The sequence below is a fragment of the Capsicum annuum genome, chromosome 5, assembly GCF_002878395.1.
Source record: "Capsicum annuum cultivar UCD-10X-F1 chromosome 5, UCD10Xv1.1, whole genome shotgun sequence".
Lineage (NCBI taxonomy): Eukaryota > Viridiplantae > Streptophyta > Magnoliopsida > Solanales > Solanaceae > Capsicum > Capsicum annuum.
The window spans coordinates 209,157,048-209,182,627 of NC_061115.1; positions in this window are offsets into that span (position 1 = coordinate 209,157,048).

Sequence of the window (25,580 nt, forward strand, 5' to 3'; positions counted from 1 at the left end):
ATGCCTTTTGATTCCTTCTTTTTTAGAAGAATTGGAATATTTTTTGGAATAAACAAGTACTACACTTTTCTCTCACTTACTTTTAGGAATGTTCTTCTTCAACAATATTTGAAGAACTTGAAGAACACCAAGAACATTCAAAATTGACCCTTATGGAAATGAACCAGGAATTCGATGAAATTCGAAACCCAAGCTCACTACAACTCCCCAAACACAATACCAATAATTTTAACCTCAAAATCCAACCAACACACCTCCAATTCGAGAACCCACTTCAATTTCTTCAACCTAAGCTCCAACAATGGGGGTGGCTCAAATTTAACCGAATAAGCTCAACTCTTGGATTTTGACTCAAGTGGTGCTAGAGAACAAAATCTAGCACTAAAAACTCAAAACGACACAAAAATCAAAACTCAAAATAGTAAAAACACTACAAACGTTTTTGGGACACTTTTTCAATTTTCTTTTTCTAATTTTTTTTGATTTTCAAGATAACAAATCTAAGATTGAATTCGTACGAACGAAATCAAGCCCGAATCCAATACCAAATGATACCATCCAAACAACGAGGACTCAAATATAGATGCAAAAAAGTAAAAATAGAAGGATAGGATAACGATGTAGAAAGATAGACACAAAATTGATAACAAAAGGAAAATTAAAGGGTATTTAGAACCCTAAAACCTCCCTTAATGGATTACCAATTTGCACCTAACTCTTACATGATCGCAAAGGGGATTAGATCTCCCTTACAACCAACGTTTCTGGTCAAGGTTCAATATCAACTTTTCCAAGCACTCAATTCGCTCCCATAGAGTTTTCATGAATACATCATGTAAGATTATCACAAACCAGAATAAGATCATGACCGACGACGCTAAGGAGGTTAGGACTCCAAAACAAGTCTCATCAGAATTTTACGGAAAATTGGACAAAGTTTTCTCTGTTTTTTGGCCTAACAAGAAATTTTTCTGTCTCAAATCCATAACGCAATAACTCAATACACCAAAATTATCAGCAATTCACCAATACCACCAAATAATAATATGAAATCCATCTCCCAAACATGAGAGGAAGTATAATTTTCCACAAGTCCAAAATCATAAAAGAATACTCAAAACTCTAAAGACATGACTATGGAGCAACTCTAAGAGTTTTCAAGAAAAAGAACATAGCTAATAAATAAACTGTGGCCCACGCGAACAGATATGGGGCTCACCAGGAATATGCTACCTCGAGATCTCTAGCTAATGAAATCCTCGCCGTCACCTGCATTCTCTGTAAAAGTAACAGCGAGGAGAGACACACTATATCAGCGAGTAATAACACTTAAACACAACCATTTTAATAGGGACAAGTCATAAAAAATCATGAAATAAATGCTCTTTCAGAAAACAGTAACAATAAACAGTATCATTTATTTCATGTAAGCAAAGTGAATCAATAGTTCAGTAATAAATTCAATAAGCATAGTATCATATCAAATATTACATATTTAGGAGGTTTCCAAGAATGAATCATGTAATTAGTGTGACATTCTACTCCAAGAATATTCAATAACAGTGGACCCCTCGTAAAAGAGTAAAATATCATATCATTAGGTTCCTACTCGAGGGAGATCAGTAACGGTATGCTAGTTCTACCTTTCCACTAGCGAGAGCTGTAAAGGAAATCAGTAAATACAAGGTGCATCAGGTCTCACGATCTCACCGTTAGCTACAGAATTCAAATCAAGATCTACTCCCATTTATACTTTGTAAACAATAGATATTCATATGAAAATATTTTTTAGAATAATACATAACTTTAAAGTTCATATCAAATATTACATGTAAACTTGAATAAAACACATGTCAACAATACTTATTTCTCACATAAGTGAAAAACTTTTATAACATCAGTGATCATATCTCAAGTAATGGTAAATATGTCTTATGAACATCTCAAATATTCAATTTCAGTATCATATCAAGTAAAAGACTTTCCCCATATGCAATTTTTAAAGCATTCAGTAATTCTTGTTTTATCAAAATCATGTATAAAATATGCAAGTTAAGAAACACAAATTATGGAAAGGTTACTACTCACAGTACACTTGTTGTAATACTAAATTTGTTACCTCAAACAATTGGTAGGACTTCCTTCGTTCGAATCTATAATCATATCATATTAACTTAGTGTGAATTTTCTTCGTTTAAGCTAAAACATAGCTACTTCAAATTATCCAACTCAAGAATTTCAAGATAATTTTTAATTTCTCGAATTTCATACTCAAAATCACATCTTACTAAGCATATTCCTGTCTTTGACAATTAAATTTTAGTTCCCAAAATAAATTACTTAGACTAAAAATTACAATAAAGATATAGGAAAGAATTTACCTTAAACCCAATAGATATCTCCAAACAAACTCATTTTTTTCTTCTTCCTTGATTCTATTTTTCTCCATTTAAACAAGTTGATTTTTTTTTTGGGTGTTACTGATGCAACTGTTGTTGCTTTCTCGGACCCTAAATCCTTATATAGTTTTTTTTTCTTGGCTCGTGCTTGCTAAAAGAAAAAGCATGCCTAACTCCTTTCCCCTTTTTATTTGGTTTGTGTGTGAGTAAGACATAAGCCTCCCTTTTTTTTTAATTGGGCAGATGGGCTTTGGCCCAAATTTCTCTTTCCTTTCTTTTTTCCTTTAATTGGTAAATGCGTTATTACATTGACCATTTATTCTGGAATAATCTTTTTAGGAGGGACAATTTTACATATTCCTGTCAGGGCCTAACTCAACTTCAAAAGTTAGCTCGTGAAGGGATGATTGCCCAAGTTCATATAAGAATACTAATTTCCCATCCCTTTTTCGATGTGTTGTACTTAACACTCTCTCGCACGCTCAGACCTCGTTAACTGGAGCGTGGATAATATAATATGGGGTCCAACATCGGTGAACAAAGAATTTGGATGGGCCTGGCTCGATACCATCTTTCTCCTTTACAAACAAAATGGGTATACCCCATGGCGATATACTCAGTCTGATGAAACTTTTATCTAGCAAGTATTGCAACTGTTGTTTGAGCTCCTTCAACTCTGTTGGTGTCATACAATATGGGGGTATAGATATTGACATAGTGTCAGGTGCTAAATCAATACCGAAGTCTATCTCTCAAACTAGTGGTAATCATGGCAACTCCTCAGGAAATACATCACAAAATTCCCTGTCTCAAATCCACAACACAATAACCCTCAACATCTCACAAACACATCAATCCCATCAAAATACACCAAAATCATCAACAATTCACCAAAACTGCCAAATAATAATATGAAATCCATCTCCAAAATATGAGAGAAAGTCTAAAACTCTACAAGTCTAAAATCATAAAAGAATACTCAAAACTCTAAAGACGTGACTATGGAGCAACTCTAAGAGATTTCAAGAAAAAGAACATAACGAATATATAAACTGTAGCCCACGCGAATAAATGTGGGGTTCACTAGGATTATGCTACCTCGAGATCTCTAGCTAACAAAATCCTCACTGGCACCTGCGTTCTCTATAAAAATAATAGCGAGGAGTGAGAAACTCAGTGAGTAATAACACTTAACCACAACCGTTTTAATAGGGACAAGTCATAAAACATCATGAAATAAATGCTCTTTCAGAAAACAGTAACAATAAATAGTATTATTTGTATCATGTAAGAAAAGTGAATTAATAGTTCAGTAATAAACTCAGTAAGCATCGTATCATATCAAATATTACAAATTTGGGAGGTTTCCAAGAATGAATCATGTAATTAGTGTGGCATTCTACTTCAAGAATAGCCAATAGGAGTGGACCCTTCATAAAGGAGTCAAATATCATATCAGTAGGTCCCTACTCGAGAAAGATCAGTAACAGTATGCTAATTCTACCTTCTCACTAGCGAGGGCTGTAATAGAAATCAATAAATATAAGGTGCACCAGGTCTAAGGATCTCTCCGTTAGCTAAAGAATTCAAATCAATGTCTGCTCCTATTTATACTTTGTAAATAATAGATATTCATATGAAAATATTTTTTCAAAATAGTACATAGTTTTAAAGTTCATATCAAATCATAGTACATGTAAACTTGAATAAAACACATTCAAAAATACTTATTTCTCACGTAAGTAAAGAAATTTCATAACATCAGATATCATATCTCAAGTAACGGTAAATATGTCTTATGAACATCTCAAATATCCAATTTCAGTATCATATCAAGTAAAAGCTTGCCCCATATGTAATTTTCAAAGCATTCAGTAATTCTTGTTTCATCAAAATCATGTATAAAATATGCAAGTTAAGAAACACAAATTATGGAAAGGTTACTACTCATAGTACACTTGTTGTAATACAAAATTTGTCACCTCGAATAATTGGTAGGACTTTCTTCGCCCGAATCTATAATCACATCATATCAACTTATAGTTAATTTTCTTCGTCTAAGCTAAAACATAGCAACCTCAAGTTATCCAACTCAAGAATTTCAGGATAATTTTCAATTTCTCGAATTTCATACTCAAAATCACATCTTACTCAACATATTTTTATTTTTGACAATTAAATTTTAGTGCCCAAATTAAATTACTTAGACTAAAAATCATGATAAAGATATAGAAAAGGATTTACCTTAAACTCGATAGATATCTCCGAACAAACCAACTTTTTTTCTTCTTCCTTGATTTTGTTTTCTCTGATTAAACAAGCTGATTTTTTTGGGGTGTTACAGACGCAACTGTTGTTGCTATCTCAGACCCTAAGTCCTTATATAGTTTTTTTCCCTTGGCTTGTACTTGCTAAAAAAAGCAACACACCTAACTCCTTTCCCTTTTTATTTGGTTTGTGCTTGAATAAGACATAAGTCTTCTCTTTTATTTTTTTTAATTGGGCAGATGGGCTTTGGCCTAAATTTCTCTTTCCTTTCCTTTTTCTTTTAATTGGTCAATGGGCTATTACATTCTCTCCACCTTATGAAATTCGGTTCCCAAATTTATGATAAGAGCATACCTGTAGACTGAAATAAATGAGGATGCTTGACTCGCATATCAGTTTTAGACTCCCAAGTAGCTTCTTCAATAGTATAGTTCTTCCATCTGACTTTCACGAACACAAACTCTTTCCACTGCAACTTTCTTACTTGTCGATCAATAATAGTCACTGGTTCCTCCTCATAGGTTAAGTTCTCATCCAACTGCAAATTCGATGCTTTAAGCATGCGAGAAGAATCTAATATACACTTTTTTAGCATAGATACATGGAACACTAGATGGATGAAAGATATCTCAGGAGGGAGTGCCAGACAATATGCTACACCTCCTACTCGATCAAATGTTTCATAAGGTCCTATATATCTTGGGCTCAATTTACCTCTTTTTTGAAACTCATCACACCCTTTATAGGGGAAACTCATAGAAATACCTTGTCCCCAACTGAGAACACTAGATCTCTTCTTCTCTTATATAAATAAGACTTTTATCTGCTTTGAGCTGTAAGCAACCTCTGTCTGATCAATTGGACCTTGTCCATAGCTTTCTGTACAAAGTCTGGTCCTAAAACTTTCGCCTTTCCAACTTCAAACCAGTCTATAGGAGAACGACATCGCCTACCATACAAGGCTTCATGTGGAGCCATATGAATGCTTGACTGAAAACTATTATTGTAAGCAAACTCAGCTAATGGTAAGTAAGCATCGTATCATATCGAATATTACATATTTGGGAGGTTTTCAAGAATAAATCATGTAATCGGTATTCCATTCTACTTCAAGAATAACCAATAACAGTGGACTCCTCATAAAGAAGTCAAATATCATATCAGTAGGTCCCTACTCGAGAGAGATCAGTAACAGTATGCTTGCTCTACCTTTCTACTAGCGAGGTCTGTAACATAAATCAGTAAATACAAGGTGCACCAGGTATAACGATCCTACCATTAGCTACGGGATTTAAATCAAGGTTTACTCCCATTTATACTTTGTAAACAATAGATATTTATATAAAAATATTTTTCAAAATAATACATAGCTAGCTTAAATCTACAACACAATAACTCAACATCACACAAACACATCTATCCTAATGTAATACATCAAAATCATCAATAATTCACCAACACCCCCAAATAATAATATGAAATCCATCTCCAAAACATGAGAGAAAGTCCAATACTCCACAAGTCCAGAATCATGAAAGTCAAAACTCTAAAAACATGACTATGGATTAACTCAAAGAGTTTTCAAGAAAAAGAACATAACGAATAAATAAACTGTAGCCCACATGAACAAATGTGGGGCTCACCAAGAATATGCTACCTTGAGATCTCTAGCTAATGAAATCCTCACTATCACCTGCATTCTCTATAAAAATAATAGCAAGGAATGAGACGCTAGCTCAGTGAGTAATAACACTTAACCACAATCGTTTTAATAGGGACAAGTCATAAAACATCATGAAATATGCTCTTTCAGAAAATAGTAACAATAAATAGTATCATTTGTTTCATGTAAGCAAAGTGAATTAATAGTTCAGTAATAAACTCAGTAAGCATCGTATCATATCAAATATTACATATTTGGAAGGTTTTCAAGAGTGAATCATGTAATCAGTATGGCATTCTACTTCAAGAATAGTCAATAACACTGAACCCCTCATAAAAGAGTCAAATATCATATCAGTAGGTCCCTACCTGAGGGAGATCAGTAACAATATTCTAGTTCTACCTTCCCAATAGCGAGGGCTGTAACAGAAATCAGTACATACAAGGTGCACCAGGTTTAACGATCCCGCCGTTAGCTACGGGATTCAAATCAATGTCTACTCCCATTTATACTTTGTAAACAATAGATATTCATATGAAAATATTTTTCAGAATAATACATAGCTTTAAAGTTTATATCAAATCATATTACATGTAAACTGGTATAAAACATATGTCAAAAATACTTATTTCTCACATAAGTGAAGAACTTTCATAACATCAGTGATCATCTCAAGTAATGGTAAATATGTCTTATGAATATCTCAAATATCCAATTTCAGTATCATATCAAGTAAAAGACTTGCCCTATATGCAATTTTCAAAGCATTCAGTAATTCTTGTTTCGTCAAAATCATGTATATATATATATGCAAATTAAGAAACACAAATTATGGGAAGGTTACTACTCACAGTACACTTGTTGTAATACCAAATTTGTCACCTAAAACAATTGGTAGGACTTCCTTCGTTCGAATCTATAATCACATCATATCAACTTATTGTTAATTTTCTTTGTCTAAGCTAAAACATAGCCACTTCAAATTATCCAACTCAAGAATTTTAGGATAATTTTCAATTTCTTGAATTTCATAATCAAAATCACATCTTACTAAGCATATTCTTGTGTTTGACAATTAAATTTTAGTTTCCAAAATAAATTACTTAGACTAAAAATTACAATAAAGATATAAGAAAGGATTTACCTTAAACCCGATAGATATCTCCGAACAAATTCACTTTTTTTCTTCTTCCTTGATTTTATTTTTCTCCATTTAAACAAGTTGATTCTTTTTTTTTTGGGTGTTACAGGTGCAACTGTTGTTGCTTTCTCGGATCCTAAGTCCTTATATAGTTTTTTTTTCTTGGCTCGTGCTTGCTAAAAGAAGCAGCACACCTAACTCCTTTCTTTTTTTATTTGCTTTGTGCGTGAATAAGACATAATCCTCCCCCTTTTTTCTTAATTGGGTAGATGGGCTTTGGCCCAAATTTCTCTTTCCTTTCCTTTTTCTTTTAATTGGTAAATTGGCTGTTACAAAAATTAATCATCAAAAACTAACTAAGAAAAAAAATCCTAAGCTATCTATTAATAGTTCAAGACTAAATATTACATTAAGTCCCCTACTGACCTATGACCCAATAAACAAAAGAGAGGCGGATGGGAGTTACTGCTTAAGGATGGCGGCTGGAGTGATTGACCGTTACCCACTTGACTTGTCATCGCCCTGACCGTCAGCTTGAGGCAGTGAAGTGTTTCTTCACTCGCTTCTTTGGCGGTTCATGGCACGGCTGGTTGGGCTCTTGAGGGATCTTTTAATGACCTTCTCCTTTAGTTCTTTGGGTCTTTTGGCTTTCCAAAGCGTATTTTGAGCTCCAAGCAATTAGCCACAAAAGGAATTGTGGATTTAGGAGCTTAAAAAGAGTCCTCTAAGTGTATTCTTGAGCTCTTTGGCGGATCATGGATCAAACCTCTTTGTATCGGCCTCAAAAGATGTGATCAAAAGCTTTAAGGCAGGTCAGAATCATATCACATAAGGTGTGTGCGCGTGTGTGTGCGTGTGTATCACATAAGGTGTGTGCGCGTGCGTGCATGTGTGCATATGTAATAATATATAAAAGTGTGAAGACTCTTATAAAAGTGATTTGAACTTTTTTGCCCTTCATTAAAAGACTTCACAATAGACATTTTCGTCTTTTCACCTTTTTTTCCTATTATATTTATGATATAAATATTCAAAAATTGACAAAAAGCAAGTCTTTCCCAACTAAATTAGGATTGGTCAAAAGAAAATAGGTAAAACCTCCCTTTTCCAAATAAAATAGGCAGAAGTAAAGGTCCAAAATTAATAGGCCAAAAAACCTTTTCCAACTAAAATAGATTTGGTTCAAAAACACCTTTTAAAATATATGAAAAGAATCCGACAAAATAAAAAATCCTAATATTTATGCTAAATACTTTGAAATTGATAAATATTCTACTTTATATAAATAATTGACTATTTTAGAGTCCTGTTAATAATAGCAAAAATATTTACGTTGAAACTCAATTTTACTTTCACGTTTTCATGATATTGCTCCCCAAAATCTTATTTGGAATTGTTAATGGGTTTAACCAAACCTATTTAACCTAGAATTCAGACTTCTGTGTTGTTTTGATTTGCAGATGAAGACTACGGCAACGGAGAAAGGTTGATATGCATATTTTTTGTTCTTATTTTTATAGTTTTCAAAAATATAATTATGTGAATACAGTTTATGTATTTAAATATAAGTTTTCAAAAAGCATGTTAGAGATTTTGAGTATAAAGTTGGCTCTTTTAAACTTTTGTTTTTAAGGCTTTCTTTATTTTCAAAATCATTATTTTGTGAGAATATAGAAGTCGCTGATAATTGTATAAGTATTGAGTATAAATATTTAGCTGATATGCAACTTTCTGATTATAATTTTATTTGTATCATCGCAACAAGTGACCCAATTCTTCAGGTTTTAACAATTGCTCTTCACAATTAAATCTCAGTCCCAAGTGTCCTTTTCTATTTTCATGGTGAGATACTGCTTTTATTCTTATTACCTTGATAAAGAATTTATTTGCATACCTTTATTTGAGTTAAGTATGTTTTTCTGTTAGTAAATTTGGAGAAACAAATCTTTTTTATTGCAATTTTGTTTGTTTGGTCGAAATAATTATTAGTTGAATTTTTCAGATTTTAACAATTGCTCTTCATGATCAATTCTTGATCTCTTCTCAGTAAGTGTAAGTAAAACTAATCTCATATATTTCAAGTTTATTTTTCCGTGTTGGCGTAGAAGTAACTTGTAATTTTATTTATAAATACTTAGCTTTTTAATATTAAATTTCCGATTGTAATTTTTTTTTTATTTAATCGAATTGATTATTGGCTTAATTCTCTATATCATAACAATTGCTTTTCACAATTAAATCTCGATCTTTGTAGACAAATATGAGTGAAACTAATCTCATATATTTATATCTTTTTCTTAAGATTCTTTTAATTATTTGGTGAAAAACCTTACTTATTTATTGTTAACATATTGGATATTCATTGGGTCCTTTTATTCTAATTATGAAGGAGTAGCGATATGAAGGAGTGCAAAATAAGAGTCTACGCTGGTCACGTTTTAAATTTTTAATGGCTCATATATATTTGATGTACTTCTATTAAGAATTACTTTTATTATGGTATAGTAAGATTTTGGGAGATGATAATCTATAATCATCATCATCATAATAATAATATATTAAAAATGTGAAGAGTCTTAGAAATGTTATTTAAACTTTTTGTCCTTTATTAAATGTCAATTGTCTTTTCATTATTTTTCTAATATTTAAGAGGTAAAAATTAATTAAGTATTTATAGTAAAATCTTTTCTTAATAAAAGTCATAGGAATTAATGATAACTAATATATTTTTTCATTAGTTTAAGAATTCTAAATAAATTAAAGTTGATATTAAGAAGATTCAAAAAAATTTAGAAATAAATATGAAAGTATTAGAATAAAAAAAATAATAAAGTACCAAAATTTTAAATGTTTTAAGTAAGTAAAAAGTATGTAATCAATTTTTTTTTTTAAAGATTTAACTTTAAAGAAGCAAAGATTTTAAATATGGTAAAAAAAAATAATCGTACTATAAATATGATTTAAAATGATGTGTATCTCTTAGCCTCTAACAGTCAAGGAGAGACACTATATGACAAATGTAAAAGTGCTGATCCATCAACCACTTAAAACTTTTGATGGTAAAATATATATGTGCTTATAATAAAATACATGTTATTACATTATTATATTAAAGTGTAAACATCTTTGAGAAGTGATTCAAACTTTTCATACACATGCGGTTAACCTAGTATATATATATATATATATATATATACTATCTTAGTGTACATGCTTTGCATGTGTGTCTTTTCTTAATTAAGTAAGTTTTAGAGAAAATGTTCTATTTTCACCTTAAATTATACGAGAAAAAGAATGAGACACACTAGAACTTTAGGAGGGTCCTATTACCCACTGGACTAATTAAAATCATATTTTTGACAACTTTAGTCCGGGGGTAATAGAACCCTCCTAATGTTCAGATGTGTCTCAGCTTTTTCGCGTATAGTTCAAGGTGGAATAGAACATTTTTCCTAAGTTTTATAGAAAAGTTATTAAAACATAGCAATTTATATTAAAAACAATATTGTATCTAATTAAATAATATAAGAAAATTATCATATCTCAAATATGTTATTGCATGTTGTGTTTCCATTTATAATTATCATATCTCAAATATGTTATTGCATGTTGTGTTTCCATTTATTGTTTCTTTAAAATAAAAAATTAACTTTTTTCACCAAATAAATAAATTAGTTCTTTTTATCTAGATTCACGTAATTAAACACAGTAATTACTAATCATTGTCATGTAGTTATCCTGTTGTTAAGCTGCTCCACTTAAATATTAATCAATCATATTATTACTGAACCAGTTTAAGATTTTTAGTTTCCTGAGTAGTTGATTTGCTGATCAATTAGCTTAAATTCAGCAAAGAAAAACATTAGTTTAATTATTTACCTTCTCACAAAACCAATAAATATTTAATGGACAAGAACAAAATCTGATGAGTTACCTTTAGTAATTACTGCCCCAATGATTGAGCGTGTCTTCTTAGGCTTCTAAGTCTAAGAAAACAAGCCTCCAAGACTACCCAAAAGTTTGTCACTTTGTAATTAAATTTCAAACTTTAGTTTCCGGATGATAAGCACAACAGCAGAAGAAAAGCTACAATAACTTATATCATTCAAAACTAAAAGTATGAAAAGAATCAGAATAAAGATAAAAACCGCAGAAGGAAAACCAAAATAATTTATTTCATTCAAAACTAAAAATATGAAAAGAATTATAACAAAGATCAAAACTAAAAATTATTATGCGAAATTAAATTTGAATATTAAATTTCTTTACAAATAAAGTAAAGAGAAAAACTGAACCTGCTCTAAGCTGATGATGATAAATTAGGGCATTCATGTCCTCCTTCAAAAGAATAAATGACAAACAAATTTTATAACAAATCCTAGACCCAATGAATTCTATCTTGAAAAGGATTTTGGAATTTAAACAAAATTAATTATTCTTCTAATATTAAAAATAGATATGTAATTATTAGTTTTTCTTATTAATTAATTATTCTTGCACTTTAACCATATAACTAATAATAAAATAATTGGCACTATTAGCTTTTTCGTATTAAATTATTTGTTATTGTTACATTTTATAATATCTAATTAATAGTTTTCATATTTATATGTAATTGTCATACTTTAACCATAATTCTTATGGAAAATTGGTCACACAAATCAAATAGGAGACAAACTTGAGAAAAGTACGTAAAAAAAATTTCACGTGAAATAATTTATTTTTAGGATTTAAAGAATCTTAGTTCTAACCATTTATATTTTTGTATTTTAGGACTCCTTAGTTATAACTTTTTTTCTATATATTTTTCTTTTACCATATACTTTAGGATTCCTTAATTATAAATATTAAAAATAATTATTTAATAATTTAAGAAAATGAGTAAAAAGACTATTGGTCTATTGCGGAGATTTTTAATGAAGGACAAAAAGTTCAAATTGTTTTTTTAAGGATCTTCACACTTTTAATATATTATATAAATATATGGATATATAGATTATATAGATATATAGATTATAGATATAGATAACTTTTACCCTAAAAACCTAAACCCTAATCTTTATTCTAGATCATTTAACGTAAAGCTAACCCACCATTCAGAGTTTAATAAGTAATAAAAATTATACCATTTAGCCCACTGCCAATACCTAACACTACTATTATATATAGAATTGTCTCTTTATTAATGGCCTCGTTACTCTTAATTTCCTCTTCTAATCTCTAACTTCACACATAAAAAAGAAAACAGTATGGCTGACTTAACAAATTGCGTGCTAGCAAATCTTTGAAAAAATAGTAATACAATATATGAAATAAATTGAAAGCTTCCCGTCAAAAGCAAAGCTATGGAGGAGGCTTTGAAGGTAGATCACTACACGAGGGGGAAACTTTCAAAGAAGCTTTACCATTTACTTTATGGATATAGGTATGAAATGATCCTACATTCTCGAAAAAAGTTTCTTATAACAATTGTTTTGGTAATCCAACTTTACACTTTGGTGTAATGGTGTTTCCCACTTTTAATAGATTACTTGAGTTGCATTGCTGCGTATTTACAAACACAAACTTTTAATAAGGATGCTTACTTTAACGAATGGTACAAAGCCTGTCCCAGAAATTTATTTATGACTTCCAGAGAGCACTCTAAATTAATCCAATTTCTCCATAGTTTACCCTGAGAAGTTATCGATAGCCATTGGTATGGATCGCACCATGTAGAAGATGACTGATATGCTTTAATTGATGGTGCATCCAAACTTGAATATCTTTCGTTATAACATGATTTCATGACTTGTACCTGACAAGATAAATTAATGTATTCAGTACCAAATTGTTTCAAAAAAGCTAAGATCAAGATAACCAAAAAAGTGTTCAGTTTATTTAAATGAATAAATATCATATACATTCTTGAATTTCTTAAATAAATAAATAAAAATTAAGAAAATACATTCTTAAAGATGGAATCATCTTGGGTTATGGTGTGGCTCACAAAGTTGAGATCATTAATTTAGTTTTTTGCTTTTCAATACCTACATTGGAGTGTGACTAATTCAGAATCACGCTACAGAAGTCCCATTAGAAAAAATCGCAAGCAAAAGTAGTTGAATGAAGAAAGAGGAACACAAATGTGTGAAAGTTATATAACTTTCCAATGGAGTACATAATTCGAAGAGTTGGCTTCCAAAATCTAGAAGAGTTGGCTTCCAACACATTACATAGTTCAAAACCTAAAAAGCTACAACGAAAAAATATATATCAGGAAAAGACACTAAGATCAGACAAATACTAAGTTAAAAGCGTGAAAAGAGAAAAGAAAAGTGTAAGGGGTACATACTTCGAAGAGTTGACTTCTGAAACCTGGAAGAGCTAGCTTCCAACAAATAAAAGTTCTCAAAACATAGAAATTCATAAGATAGAACTATATACCAGAAAGAAGAAGGCGTAAGATCAGAAAAAATCAAGTTAAAATCCTGAAAAGAGAAAAAAAAACATAGGAGCATAAATTAACAGTTACATTAAAAAGGGTAAGAAAACCCTAATAATATAGTTCTTTCCATATTTTTGCCAATATTTAATTTATTGGACGTGTTAAAGGGTTTATGCTATTTTTTTTTGCCAATTTAAATTTTTTTTTAGCCAACTTTCTAGTGTATTTTATATGAAAAAGAATTCCTGCCATTTTTTTCTTTTTTCGTGGGAAAATTTAATTGGAAAAGTGTTTATACTTTATTTTTTCTATTTTCGCGATGTTGGTGCTTTCTCTTTATATATATAAAGAGTACTAAAACTAATAGAAACTAACTTTTATCTAAAATAAAACTCCATAAACTTAGGAATTTAACCATAATAAGAAAACCTTCTTTATTTAATTTTTAATATATTTATTATAATTAATATTTAATATTATAAAAATAATGATATAATAATTGAAGAAAAATGATAAAAAATGATTTTGTCTATTATGGAGTCTTTTAGTGAAGGGCAAAAAGTTCAAATCACTTTTCTAAGGGTCTTCATACTTTTAATATATTATAGAGAAAAAAGTTCAAAACACTTTTCTAAGGGTCTTCATACTTTTAATATTTTATAGATATAGATATAAATTATAGATTATAGATTATAAATATAGATTATAAATTATAGATATAGATTATAGATGGAAAATTATTTTTTACCATATATTATTGGATTCAATGAATAATTTATTTACATAAAAATGTATCTTTTCAAGCAAATAAAGTCATCAGATTATATTTTTAGATATACGTGTAGTAGTTTTATTTTAACACATAACATGGATTCTTATTTAGTAGTACGTCCTTGATTCATTCCTAAATATATTATTTTCTTACCATATATTTTAGGATTCATTAATTATTAATTCTTCTAATATTTCTCACCATATATGTTTCTCTTATCATATTGTTTTAGGATTCCTTAATTTTAAATATCATAAAATAATTAATTAATAATTTAAGAAAAATAATAAAAAGACGATTTTGTCTATTGCAAAATTTTTTAATGAAGGGCTAAAAGTTCAAACAATATTTTTAAAGCGCTTCACAATTTTAATAGATTATATATATATATACACACACACACACCATGCGCATATATTTCACTTTAATGAGTTCAATTTTATAAAATCATTTGAACATAAAAATCTTAGTAGTTATCACATAATTATTAACGATGTGAGTACTGAAGTTAATAATAATGAGAATAAGCGAGACAATGCTAGCTTAACTATCTAACAAACCTTCTATAATAAATTTAGTATCTTTTACAATTAAATTTTTACTAATTCAATATAATTAGGCACAGAAGGACAAAATTAAAAAACTTCAAATATAATTTGATATGGCATTTTGAACATCTCATCGAATATTTATATATTTTTGAACTTTCATGCAAAGAACCTCATGATGTTTGAAACATCAAGGCATAATGTTTTTAACAAAGTTGAGAAAATAGTGAAATTACTTACAAGAAACAAACGCACAACAATAAAATATAAGGTAGAGTTATTTTGAGGTTAATCTATACATTCAGATTTAACACTTAATTATAACCTTATACTTTTGAATTCAACAAATAAGTTTAATAAATAATGTATCAAGTATAATTAAATAACATAATAAAAACTAAGTCATAATTAAACAAGAACAAAAAAAAGAAGGAAAAGAGACAATGTTAGACTTTTGGCTATTTCATTCATCGACAACATGCTTAGTTCATCCGATTCTTCGATCGATCAAAATTTTCAACTAAAAGAGAAACACGAGAAATTATATCAATTGTTGATTATTTATAATTTATATAATCATTAAAACTATTGATAAAAAGAAAGAAAAAAGAAGACACAAAGGATGATGGTAATGAATAGAAGAAGACGACTTGATTGTAGAAATAGAAGAATGGTGAGTTTCTTGTCAATTGTAATTCAAAATATTGCTTAAATAGGATTATAGAAATTATTTTTGTATATAAAGTAAAATTTTAAATAATTTAAAAGTATTAAATATTATAATTTAGATCAACTGAATTTAAAAATGTTAAGTATTAGGACTGTGTAGTTTAAATTAAAATGTTTTTGGTCAAAATTTTTACCCACACCTGACTTTACGAACAAAAACAAATTTTACATACATTAAATGTAAAGTGTAATAAATCCAAAATATTTAAATATTAAACATTTTTTAACCTAATTCAAATAAAGAATTACATGATTCAAATAAAGAAGAATTTAATACATAAAATATATTTATACCATATATTTTAGGATACCTTAATTACAAATTATTCTAATAGCTCTTACCATTTATTTTTAGACTCCTTAATTGGTAACTCTTACCATATATTTTTGGCAAAATGACCTTCTGCACCCCTGTACTATGACGTTTTTGTAAGTTGGACACTTCTACTTACATGTTTGTCATCTGGACTCTTGAACTCATCAACAAGCAACATTTTGCACCCTTTGACCATTGACCTTGCCTATGTGGCATTGAAATGGTGACTAGGACAAAAAGAGCGTAGCCACTCGTCTGGAGGTGCGAGTGGGGGTCAATTTTTGGTCAATTTTACATTAAAATAATCAAAAAAATAAAAATAATATTAAAATTTAAAAAATAAAATAAAAAGGTTTCTTTTTTTTCCCTCTATATTTTTAAATTTAAAAATATTTTTAAAAATTTAAAAATATTTTTAAAAATTTAAAAATAATTTAAAAATATTTTTAAAAATTTTTTTAAAAAAATGAAAAACGGTACTTTTTTTCCCTCCATCTTTTTTAATTTAATTTTTTTTGTAATTTTTAAAAATATTTTTAAAAATAAAAAAGCGTCCTTTTTATGCCTCCATCCTTTTTAATTTAAAAAAAAGTTTTAGAAATTTAAAAATAATTTAAAAATATTTTTAAAAATTTAAAAATCATTTTACAATATTTTTAAAAATTTTTAAAAAATATTTTTTCCCTCCCCACCCTACCCCAGCCCGTCCTCACCTCTACACCCCACCCATCCCCATCCCACCTTACCCCCAGCCCCTCCACCCCACCCCAACACCCGTCCAGCCCTTCCCCACCCTCACCTCAGCCCGTCCCCAACCCCCACACCCTAAACAGCCCCATCCCACCCCACCTCCAGCCCCGTCCCCACCCATACCTCACCATCCCCGTCTAGTCCCTCCCCACCCCACCCACACCCGTCCCAGTCCCATTCCCACCCCACCCCCAGCCACTTCCAGCCCCCACACCCCACCCAGCACTCTTCCAGCCCCATCCCCCCCACACGTTCACTTTTTATTTTTTATTTTAATTTTTCTCTCAATTCAATTCTTTTTTTAATTAAAATTTAAATTTGAAATCTTTTTATTTTTGTAGGGATTAAAATTTAAATTTAAATTCAAAGTGGATGATAGTGAATATTGAAAAAAATTAGTGAATTCCGTTTGAAAAAAATTAAACTTTTTGTGAATTTTTTAAAAATATTCAAATATAAAAATAAAAAATTTATAATATTTGTATAGATGAATTTATAGTTAAAATTTTAAAGTAAATGGAGAAAAATTTTAATTATTTGGAATGAATTTAATGTTTAATTTGTGAGCAAAAATAAAAACATGATTATTCAATTTTTTCTACAATGTATAAATTTTTCGTATTTAATAAAATTAATTTTAATAATTAATTTGTTATGTAGCATTTTAAAAATGACTTGAAATTTAGTGTAATACTTTTTTTATTTTTTTATTTTTTTAAAATGATGTGGCAGATGACGTGTCAGGTGTGGCAGATGTGGCAATAGACATGGAGGAGAGTGTGTTACACTTACCAAAAAAGGGTTTAAAATTTTATTTTTTAGTGGGTTCACGGGTTCAGATGACAAACATGTAAGTAGAAGTATCCAACTTACAAAACCGACATAGTACAGGGGTCCAGAAGGTCATTTTGCCTACATTTTTAGACTCCTTGATTAGTAGTTTTCCTAATACATATATTATAGGACTCCTTAATTTAAATATTATAATATAATAATTAATTAATAATTATATGATAGTAAAAAGATAATTTTGTCTAAAGAAGAGACTTTAATTGAAGGGCAAAAAGTTCAAATCACTTTTCAAAGGGTCTTCAGACTTTTAAAAAGATATATATATATAAGTTTAGTGTATGTGCATTGTACGTGTATCGAATGTTTAATAATAAGCTTGCATAAAAACATTGCTAAATGTTCAAGAAAGGTAAAAATTAGATTTAAATAGTTTACCTGATTATTTATTCTAGCGATGTAGTTGAAGGTTGATAATCGGGATCAAAATTGAAAGTTGAGTCAACCTTGACTCGAGATACTGGACCCAGGATCCAACCTTAACTCGAGAGTAACTCTAAACCCTAATTCAAGCCTCGACTCGAAATTTGACCTCAATTTGGTATCTTGTACTTAACCCAACCCGACCTTGATTCAAGAGCAAATTTCAACATTAACTCGGGTCCAACCACAAAAGAGAAAGCAGGGTCGATCATGATCAGACTCTCGACCCTGATTCTGACTCCAACCTTAACCTCGACCCGAAACCAATTCCGAAACTCCAACCAAACTCTCGATTATCGACCCATACTCAAGGTCCAACCTTACTCAAGAGTCTAGGCCAGGTATTGAGTCATGTATTAAGGTCGGGTCTTATGTTGGGAGTTAAATCCTGAATTAGGAATTGGGGTCGAGTCCCAAGTCAGGAATCAAAGTTGGATAATGTGTCGAGAGTCAAGGCTAGTTTTATTTTGGAGTTAGGAGTCGGATTTAGGTCATGAATCGAGAGTCGGAGTTTGGTCCCTCCCCGAGATTGAGGATCGGGTCCTAGGACCTAGGTTGGGAGTTGGATACCAAGTCAGGTGCAAGGTCGAGTCAAGTACAGTGTCAGAAGTCGGGTCTCAAGAAATGAAATTAGAAGTCTAGAGTCGAGGTCAGGTTCTGGATCGAGAGTCAGATCAAAAGTCTAGAGTCGGGGTCGTGTCCCAAGTTGAGAATTGGGCAGGATCTTGAGTTTGGAGTCAGGGTTAGGTTTAAGTTGAGAGTTGGGTTCGTGGTCAAATATCGGGATTAAACGTGTTAGGTTCAACGTTAGGGTTAGGTCCCATTTTGGGAGTTAAAGTCGGGTCTAGATCAAGATTTGTGGAAATCGGGTCGGGATCGATAGTCTAATCATGAGTTGGTGGCGATATCGGGTTTGAAAGTCAAGTCCTGGGTCAAGGTCAGATCTCCGATCTCAAATCTCAGGTTGGGAGTCAAATTTTTGGTCAACGTCAGGAGTCAGATCTTTTGTCGGGGTCGAGAGTCAAATGTTGAGGTTGGGACTTGTATCTCTGGTTGCTGTGGGGAGTCTATTCCCATATTGGGTCGGGTAGTCGAGCTCTCAGGTTGGGTTTCGTATAATTAATATTTTTTCATGTTATACCTAAATGTTCTTGGGACGATAATTTTTTCTTACTAACCAAACAACATAAAATAAGTAAGAAAATCACTTATTTTTCAAGAAAATATTTTTTTAGGAAAAAAACCTTCATACTCAACACACCCTAGGAATAGATCTAGGTTCTCATACAAGATATTTACTTTGTGCCTCCGACAAATTGCATTCATTGTATTTAGATTTATATAATTATTTTCTGAAACTATATCCTAGTGATATGGGATAAAATAAAGGCTTTTTTATACAAATATTATATCAAAATATTGAATCAAAGTTATTAAATAAAAAATATATTTCGTACATGAATGTTGATTCTATATACTTAATTCAATAAAATAATCAATTGTCTCCTAAAAATTCTCAATATATTAAACTAAAATTTATTTCAATTTATAATTCTATCTTTTTAAACACACAAGTCATCATATGCTTTTCTCAATTAATCAATTTCAAGATCTAGATATTAAATATTCCCTTGCAATGCTTGTTTTGAGAACATAATATTGTATCTTTAATATGTGAGGTAATATATTATTCCTCCTTTCATAGGACCCAGAGCATTATCATCCTGCATTCTCAATTTAACATAGAAAATTAATGTTCCATCATCCTTAAGAATTGTACATTCTACCTGATCAAGCACTTTCAACTACTATGATATTTTTATTTTTTGAGTGAAAATTAAGAGTTTTAGCTCTCCATTAATATGAACAATTAAAATAAGAACCTTAATTTCTCCAAAACAAAATTAGAAGACTCTTTACAATTTTGAAATTCAAGCCAAGAATGCGAGCCTCTTGGCGGAAGTTACGGTTGATGGCAACAAGAGCGTTCATGGTGGGAATTGTATTTACTTTGTGATACTTAACTCTATCTCTTTTTCTTATATCCGACTCATTTATCTTGACTACCTTGTTTAGTGCTTTACAAAATGTTGTAATATATGTTTGTAACAATGAATGGATTACACAAATCTTGACCAGTTAGATGACGGCATCTTATGTTGCTTTATGTCAATTCGAAAGTACTTATGAAGTTGGATTTTGTTATGAGGTTGAATGTTCCCTTGCCCATTGTTTCAAATTTCTCAACCAATATGATAATAATAATAATGAGAGTTGCATGAAAAGTTGTGTTGAAAACTATTGCACTGGTGACAATATTGCTCTAGGAAAAGCTTAAGAAGAAGCATTAAGTTGCTCTAAGAAATTATGGCCACAAAGTATGTGTCGTTCATGACAGATAATAATATTAGCATGAACATAAATACTTATTTAATGAATCTAACAAAATTAGACATACAGATAATTAAAATTTAGTTCACTAAATATAACTTAGTATATTAATTCAAGACAATTATGAAGCAAGATTAGACGTATCACAAAAAATTATAGTCATGGGATTTCTATAGCTTTTGGTAGGTTGAAACACCATTTAGTCCTATTAATAAAGTGTTGTAGCATAGCAAATTCAGATTTTAATCTCTTTAAATCTTACTGACAAATAAATATACCTAACAGAAGTAGTCTTGGGGCTTGTTTCGGGGTAGATCACCGATAAAATGTCTCGAGGCATAGGTGTGAGACCTAGTCCTGTGGGTCTTACGCCTTAAGTTCCCAACTGTATACCCTAAGCATGCCTAACGCCCAACACTCGGGGCTCGCCAAACAAATCTTAGAAAAATTATGTGTCGAATTTCTTAGTTGACATTGTTGACCCTTATAATTTTCTAATAAATAAATGATGCTTAATAATTTTTTCATCTATAGAACTAAAAAGATTGAGAATAACTCAAATAACAAGTTATTGTATTGCATATTTACTATTTAAAAGTATTGTGAAGGTGAACATCATTAAATATTTCTTTTAAAAATACTCTTAATTAGCTGAATCTTACAGCTTCACTTACCATTTGTCTTCATAGTATTTTCATACGATTTAAAATTTTCATATTTTATCATTTGTCATATGTCTCAAAATAATCGTTATTTAAAAGTAAATTATTGTGTTCCATTATCTCAAAATTACTATAAGGGTACTAAGAAAGTTTATTGATTATTTTCTTTTAGAGATGGAAATTGCATAGTAGATAGTAATATATTTTACAAAAATATGATTCTTTTATTAATTGAAAGTTAAGATGTTAGAGTTGATTTGACATTGCACATTAATTAAGAAAAATAATTAATAACATGACTACTTTACCATAGTACCCCTATTAAATGATGTTTATAATTTAATTTGGAGAAAAAATAATTAATACTAAGAGTAAAAAAGAAAAAGATTGTCTTGTCTTGATTAATGAAAAATGACAAGTAAAATGAGAAATCTAATTAGAAAATTTGGGACGAGTGAAATGGGACGGAGGGAGTAGTATTTATTATAGCATTTCTTTATTTATACTTGTAAGATTATATTAGAATTTTTTTATGAGTTTGTTTAATCATGTTTTTATTTGTTTTAGCTATTAATTTATTATTTATAATATTTACTTATATTATAAATTAAAAATTTAAAGATTCATAGGGCTTACGCCCTATTATCTCGAGGCTTATGCCTCACCACGTACTAAGTAAAATGCCTCGCCTCACGTCTTCATCTTTTAAAATAATGGTTAAAACTACTGAATAAAGCAAATACATGCAGGTTTCATCTTTTGAGTGTTATCAATGCTCTTATCAACTTGTTTTGCTAACCAAATATGCGGATCTATCAATTATAGAGTTATAAAGATGAAAATTTAAATAAGAAAAGATAAACACTGGAAACTTGAATTCAACAGGCAACTTATTCAGCATCATCAAATGTTTCAACTTTACTCCCCATTCAATTACACTCAGAATTTTGTAGAATTTTAAAGATTTTCACTTTAATACAATTTGTGTAAGGTAAAGTTTGTGTTGATTTAAGTCTTAATTATTAGAGTTATGTTAAGATTCTTTTTACAACTTCTGACTTCTAAAAATATGTTTTCTCAAGAGTGTTTTTTCTTAGAAAAATGAAGATTTACCATAAATTAAGAGAAACTCTTAGAAAATTAAAGGAATGATACAAATCAAACCATCAAATCCAAGACATAAATTCAAACAAGTAAAATCATAGAAAAAATAAAACCACAACAAATCAAAACAACAAATACGTATGATTACATAATTCTTCAAACAATAAGTATTTATCTATTGAGAGCAAAAGTAGAAAAAAAAAGTGAGATGCCTACCTTTTCATTTTTGGAGGTAGGTCGATGTTCATTGTAGGATCTTCAAGCACATCAAATATTAGTAACAACAATATATATGTACACAACTTACTCCTAACCTATTATTACTGAGAGTTGTTTCCGATAGATCCTCAACTAAAATAATAATAATAATAATAATAATTAAATGAAATGATTAACTTACAAAAAATTATACTTGTCTGAGATGACCAAATGCTGCAAAACTAAAATAGAAAAAAATAGTTAGATTTGACCGACCCAAGCATTAGTTGATTAGAACCCATAAGTGTTCTACGATGCAAAAAACAAGAGCATAAGTATTTAATATGCACAAAACAGAGAAAACTACGCTATGAATGTCATTATAGAAATCGAAAATCTCTTTAGAAAGAATTTACTTTAATATGGTAGATTCTTCTTTTTCTTTTTAGAAAAAGTAAAAAAATATTTATGGTAGTTTTTATTTTTTTTACTTAAATTTTAAGATATTAACCTAGCACTTCAAGACTTCTACTATGGCATTAATAGTTGGGTCTACTAATTTTGGGAAAAAACCAAATCATAAACCTCAAAAAAATCCTACACTTCTACACCTAACATTAATATCGTTCTAACAATGCCATTGACCCCTAAAGTTTTACTTAAAATAAAATTGTAACATTTATGACATTATTTGAATTTCAATTATTATATTTTAATAAATAAATAATAATTATTTAAGAAAAATAATATAAAGACGATTTTGCCTATTACAGAGTCTTTTAATAAAGGGCAAAAAGTTCAAATCACTTTTTTAAAGGTCTTCACACGTGTATATCACGTTAATACATTATATTTATTTTCGTCTTAGTGTACATAATTTGCGTGTGTGTCTATCATCGAGCAATAAAATTATATACAAAAAATAAAGTAAAAAAATAAAAATTAATGTTCAAATAAATAATATAATCAATTTGAATGCCAACATATCTGGTCTTTGCCAAAATTTATGACTAAACTTGTTTATCTAAATTTGATCTTTTAAATAATTGATGTCCGCCTCAATAGCATAAATTTTCTTACCTGAACATCAAGATCTCAAGCAAGTAATTTTTTTTTACATAAAAAGATAAACAAACAATTCGATCAAGACTAAAAAAGAGAGAAAATTCTTTCATTAGAACATTTATTCATCTTAATCTTTATCATATGTAAAAGACTCAATTGCTTTCCAGGTTTGACATTGAGTCTCCGGATCATATTCGCAAATTCATAAGTCGCAAATCAATATAGGCTGTGGTGGAATGATTGAAGTCCATCCATCCTTAATCGGTTATCTTAGATTCTTAAACTTCAACGTACATAGCACTAATTAAAAAGAAGAAGACCTCTAAAATTAATATACCTTCAAAATTTTGTTCATCAATAATGTCGATATTATCACCGTTCGTCCGTTTTCAAGATACCTACAAAATTAGTGTAAAACAACTCAAATATTAATCAATGTTTTTTGTCGATATAAAAAAATCTACTACATTAAATTTAAACAATCTATTAATAAATATACATGGACCTTGTAATAATGAAAGTTGCTTCCTGGACGCGCGTGCATGGTTGCACAACTCTCAGCAGTTGCTAGCTCCATGGTCGTGCACTAATCGAGTATTGCTATAACAAATCTAATCCTATGGCAGCCCTTAATCATAAACTTTTTAGGTATGAATTTTTGTAAGCTTTTGTAGGTAACATTATATTATCCATACGAAAAGACATCCAACAAATACCAATATCATAATAACATTAAAAACGGATCTGCTTCCCAAAGAAATTTATTTTAAACCAATTTTAATTCATAAATCATGAAAGAAAATACTATGAAAGGAAAATTAAGAGTTATAATATGTAAAATATAGAACGTGGCCTTATTTAAAGAATATCACACGAATTCTAAACTTAAACAAATTCCGATCCTTAATAGATGTAAGAAAATTAAACTATATTAACCTAATAAAATTAAATAATTACTTAAGGAGCATAGTGAAAAGTTGATTGTCTAAAGATGAGTCCTTTTTAATGAAGTGTAAAAAGTTCAAAAAATATTCATACTTTTAATATATTATATATAGATTATAGATTATAGATATAGATTATAGATATACAAGTGATTCAAGTTCTTATCCCAAAAAATAACAATACAATGTTAAAAGAAATTTAAAAAAAAGAAAAAAATTAATGTTGCAAATTAAAAATCAGAAGTCTGATCAACTTACCAACTTAAAGCGATGCTTCAACCTCTTGTCGTGTTTTAGATGACTTGGAACATCAGGAAATTCATTTTTACGAAAAGATCCCATGGATAGAAGAACACAAAAACGTTTATGAAGGAAAAATAGAGAATAAAAAATATAAATAGTAACATATCAAATATTCAATAAAATATTAATCTTTGACACCCATCTTGCCTTTGCAAATAGAATGCTCATGGAAACTTTATTTTGCTATAAACAAACGAACGGTAACTTACCTTAACATAGAGAAAATCAAATACAAAAGTCAATTTTTTATAACCCTAATAGAATAGGATTTCCTCCTACTATATATTTTAGGATTCCTTAATTATAAAAATAATTTTAATTGAGGAAAAAAGGTGAAAAGATGATTTTATCTATTACGAAATATTTTAATGAAGGGCAAAAATTTCAAATCACTTTTTTAAGGACCTTCACACTTTTAATATATTATAGATTATAGATTGCAGATTATAGATATAAATTATAGATTATAGATTATATATATATATATATATATATATATATATATATATATATATTAAGTGCTTATAAGCTAAAATCAGCAAAAAATTATAAGTTAATGAAGTTGCTGCGTAATATTTAATTAATCAACGAAATACCTTCACAAAACAATTTTTTTCTTTCTTTTTTT